The 5,172-nt window shown below is 29.6% G+C and overlaps 1 pseudogene; it reads right to left on the bottom strand.

The window, feature by feature from the left end:
• Positions 1 to 908: 908 nt before the first annotated feature.
• On the bottom strand, positions 909 to 3,477 carry LOC125872215 (putative pentatricopeptide repeat-containing protein At1g74580; annotated as a pseudogene).
• Between the last annotated feature and the right edge of the window lie 1,695 nt (positions 3,478 to 5,172).

The raw sequence follows: 5,172 nt of genomic DNA, 5'->3' as shown, positions 1-5,172 counted from the left end.
TTGATCTTCTGAATAAAATGGAATCTTAATCCAGTAGATTATAGTTTTATTTATCCTTTACACTTTTTCTTTCAAGTGATCTATCAGAAGGTCGGTGACCGCAATTGGATCTCTGGGAATAAAGTTGAACACTATTTTTGTTCCCATTTTTCTTCGCTTTGAGCATTCTTACTTTGCATTTAAAATTAAAACAATGTAAAAGGTCATTGGATTGCAAAAGGTATGTGTCATTGTTTCTCATACATTGCAGCCCAGAGTAATAACTCAATTTTCCATTTTCCTCCCTCAAGACAAAATAATAGGGAAAATTAATTTTCATTCACTTAATCCTCCATCTTTCAATCATTGTTGCATGCAGAATATGTCAGGTGTGTTTTCGAAAATCTCCTGGAAAATTTTAAGACTAAACTCAATTTTTTCTAGAAGAACGTAAGTAGACTAACATGTGTTTAGATAGCTATTTTTGTAAGTTATATTGTGACATTTTGGAAAAAGAATCTAGAGAAATATCTCAGAGAAGATATTACCCAAATAATTTTTAAAAAAAGCAATTTTCAGCTAAAATCGGTCAAACACACAATCATTTCACCTGATAGACTATCTCCGAGATTAGTTTATTCCCCTTAATTTTTTATATATCCAACTTTCAACGATAACAACTATTTAATCAGGTCTTTGAAAACAAATGTGTCGCCTTTTTCTTCCAGAAATTACAAACATGCTTCACTAACATTTTAATCACAAAAGGAACAAAGAAATAGTAAGAAAATCGAAAGAATATTCATTTACCAAACAACTAGCAATCTTACCCAAAAAACACCTTAAGGCTTAACCTATTGAAATTTATAAAATGGTTCATTTACCAGTTAGTTGTTACCAATTCATTACTAATTGAATAGCTAGTTGAATCACTTTACTTGTTCCACCATGGCCTAAAATATTTGTACATTATTAATACAAATATTTGTATCCAAGCAAAAGTCTTTTTAGTTTGCAGTGTTTATGTGTACTCTAGTATTTGAGAAAAAGGTAATTCTTTAAATAGGGCAAACCTTCATTGATAATTTCTTCAAAATCATTTTGTCCCTTATCCCATCGTATGAAAGTTCATAGGCAAAATAGGTGATATGATTCTTCTTCAGTAAGTCTTCCACAACGATCTTATGAGCAGCCACATCCTTTTTATCTGCTTCAAAAGTTATGTAAACCACCTCAGGGACAACAACCTTCTGCACCATGAGATGAATGATACCAACGGTATCGAGTAGCATGTTCTTCACACATAGGTAATTGATTACTCGTCCCACTGTTTCATTTGATGAAAGAAGCAAAAACTTGTATCCAAATTCAGTGTTGTCGACCTTGCAAAAATCATCTATCATACAATGGTATTTGTAGTTGTCAGGAGGACAGCCACATTCATTTATCTCAAGAAAAAGCTTCTCTGCCATGTCCATTTTCAGCTTTTTAGCAAATGCACTAATTAATATATTATATGTTGCAGTAGTATTAGAATATTTATATTGCCTTTTCATTCTTCTAAATAACTCATAAGCTCCATCTAAATCCTCATTCGCACAAAACCCATTTATCAGAGTGCCACAACTCACTGTATCAGGAATAAGACCCATTCTTTTGAATATCCTCAAGTAATTCTAAAGCTTTCATAAACTTTCTAGATTTACAGAGGCTCTCCATGAGTATATTATATGTGATTATATTTGGGACACACCTTTTTTCCACCATGACTTTGAAGGTTTCCATCACATCATCAGAAGTTCTAAGCTTGCAAAGTCCATTCAATATTGTGTTACAGGTTATCACATCTGGAACAACATCATGATTTCATATTGTATTTAGAAAAAATTACTTGGATAGGTGCCTTTTAATAAATAATTACGGATTTTAGCGATACTTTTTATTTATTACCATTTATAGCAATACTATGTTAAATCTGCAATATGTATTAAAAATGAATTATATATGCAATATATGTGTATCATATATATATTTTTAAATATATTATGTTTGTTTGGTAAGAAATTGACACATTCCCTTAATTAAGGTATTATAGAGGATTATATTAGACTCCATACCTTTACCTATGGCTTCATTAAATAAACTCTTGGCTCTGTTGAAGTCACCATCCTGGCATAATCCGTAAATAAGGGAGCAGAAAGTAAACACATAAGGAACAAAACCTTTGAAAACTGCATTATTAAGAATTTTGTCCGCTTTCTGTATCATACCCAATTTGCAATATGCACCAATGATTGTGTTATAGGTGAACGCATCAGGATCGAATCCGCGGTTCACCATTTTATGCAAGTAAGACTCAGCTTCAGCAACTTTTGAGTTTTTAAATAAATCACATATGATAGTGTTATAAGTGACTACATCACCATTTAAACCTTCTTTTCCAACATCCTAGCAGTTTCATGTAGTTGGTCGTTTACATAAAGACCTTTTAGTAAGAGATTACATGTAAACAAAATTATTTGGAAACACCTTTTTTCAGAATCTTGTTAACAAGCCTTTCACTTCCTTGGACGTCCCCTTTCTGACAAAGTGTACATATAAGCTTATTAAATGTAGTAACATTAGGAGTTATTCTGAGCCTAAGCATTTCATCAAACAATTCACAAGCCTCAACTCGATAATTCACTTCATAAAAATTCAGCAATTACTGTATAGCATGCGACTGCATTAAATTCACATCCTTGATCAAGCATGTTATTCAAAAGCCTTAAAGCAACCCGAGGCCGGTTTGTCCTACAAAATGACTTTATCCTAATAGTAAAGGTATATACATCAGGAGAATACCATTTTCCAGCATTTTCATATAAACTTTATGGGCTTGTTTAAAATAACCATGTTCAACCATATATTCATGATTGTGTTAAACGAATGAACAGATGGGTCATAATTGAAAAATCCATCTTCTCAAACGCATCTACCGCCTGTTGAACTTTCCCCTTCTTTCCATAACCTCTAATAGCAGTAATGTACATCCCTTCTAACAACCTATTATCAATACTCTTCCTGACTTCTTTAATGACACCTTCCATTGCCTTGAACTCTCCATAATAACGAAGCTTTTCAACAATACATTTGTAGGTAAACAAATTATGGCAAAACCCATGTTCCTTTTTCACTGAATTGAATATTTCCAGTGCCCTTAATTGGTTCTTTTGACATTTTAATACAGCAGTAACATGTTTAGGAAGCACAACAACACTCATTTTCTTGATGCCAAATCAGTAAAGGTGAAATGCTGCTCAATTTAGGTCTCTGAGTAACTCAATCAATACTCCCATGAAAATCAGTAAACCAATTCAACTCTTTTATACCTTCTTTTCACTAACATGAAACCCTCTAGGCATGGTAAAGGACAAATAACAAAAATGTAAATGGTAGAATAGCATTACCTGAGTCGTTGACTGGGTTTTGTTCGGTGACAACAGAGAAAGAGTCCACCGGCGAAAAATGTTGGCGACGAAAGAAAGTGTAGGTGACTAAAGTTTTTACTCAAACTGGACGTTTAGGGTATGTTTGGAAAGTCATTTGTTAATTGGAATTGATGTAAATACTAGGGTAGTAATTACCAGCCTAGTAATTACACTGTCTAGTAATTACACTGGCCTATTTGGTTGTCACAGTGTAATTGCATTATAATTACACATGTCTTATTTGGATGTCATAGTGTAATTACACATGTTCTATTTGGATGCACAATTGCAATCATAAAATTATATTAAATTTTAAAAATAAAAATTAATTATTTAAAATTTATACTAGACAAATAAGAAACTTTATAAATGACATTTAATTAAATATTTAATATATATATTCTTTTTTGAAAGTATATTAATTAATAAACATCTTTTCTTTAACTAATATTATGAAAAAATAATTGATTTATATCTTTTCAAATTAATATTTTTCAATTGAATTGATCGTAAAAACTAAAAGTATGAAGTTTTTACGAACATCGTGAAATGCATGTTTGATAAAAAAAACTAATAGATAAATAAAATGTCATAAATTATTAAATGTTTGACAAAACTATATTCTATCAAGTCTAATTAAAAAATGACATGCAATGTGAATTCAATGTTACTAAAATGAAACTGAAAATATAACATAAGTTATAAATTCAAAACAAAAAATTTAACATAATACTCTTATAACTATTTCAACATAGCGTGCATAAATATGATTTATTTTTATTTTTTTCTTAAAAAAGAAAACATAAGTCTATAATCTTACTTAACAATAAATTCTATTTTAATTTAAAAATTAGAATACTAATAAAATTATGCTAATGAGAAAATAAGCATGGCATAAAGAAATAGATAATATGAAAAAATTACATAGAATCACGTAAAGGAATGTTGAGAACAAGAAGAAAATGCAATATAATAAAATAAAATAAAAAAAGAACTTAAAATAATAGAAGTAAAAAAAATTAAAACAAAAAAATAAAAATAGAAATAAAAAAAATAAAAATTAAAAAGTAATCAATTGGTAATTACACCATGTAATTACCAGCAGGCTGCCCGTGAATTGTAGAGTGTAATTACCCTCTGCCAATTACACTAATTACCTGCTGACCAAGTAATTACTTGTCCAACCAAACAAGACAGACAGTGTAATTACACTCAATTAGACCAAATTTAATTACCAGAGTGTCCTTCCAAACATACCCTTACTCATTTATTTGGGAGCTCTTTTCAATATAATTAAGGAAAAAGCTAACTACACATATTTCACCATCATATATACTATGAAAAATTAATTTTATGCCTCATAAAAATAAACTAATTACATATTCCCTAAAAAAGAGTTCTGCTTTTTATTTTTCTCCGTTTTTCTTCTTTATTATTTTAATTTTTTATTTTATTTTCTCTTTATTTTTTTATTTTTTTATTTTATGTTCCTTTTTTTTCTTTTTCTTTTTTATTATTTCTATATTCTTTATTATTTTTCTTCCTTTCTCGTTCATTTTTTTTTCAAATCTGAATATTTTTTATCTTTTCACCACAAGTTAATTGTGATTTTTGAGTTTTGTATTTTTGGTAGGGTCACATAAGAGCCCTTGGATCAAAATGTTATGAATGATTGAGATTTAATCTTGACCATTGCTATTGGACTGGGTCTAAAATTGATTGG

Source organism: Solanum stenotomum, chromosome 8, assembly GCF_019186545.1.
Source record: "Solanum stenotomum isolate F172 chromosome 8, ASM1918654v1, whole genome shotgun sequence".
Lineage (NCBI taxonomy): Eukaryota > Viridiplantae > Streptophyta > Magnoliopsida > Solanales > Solanaceae > Solanum > Solanum stenotomum.
This window is presented reverse-complemented; position numbering and strand designations above follow the sequence as displayed.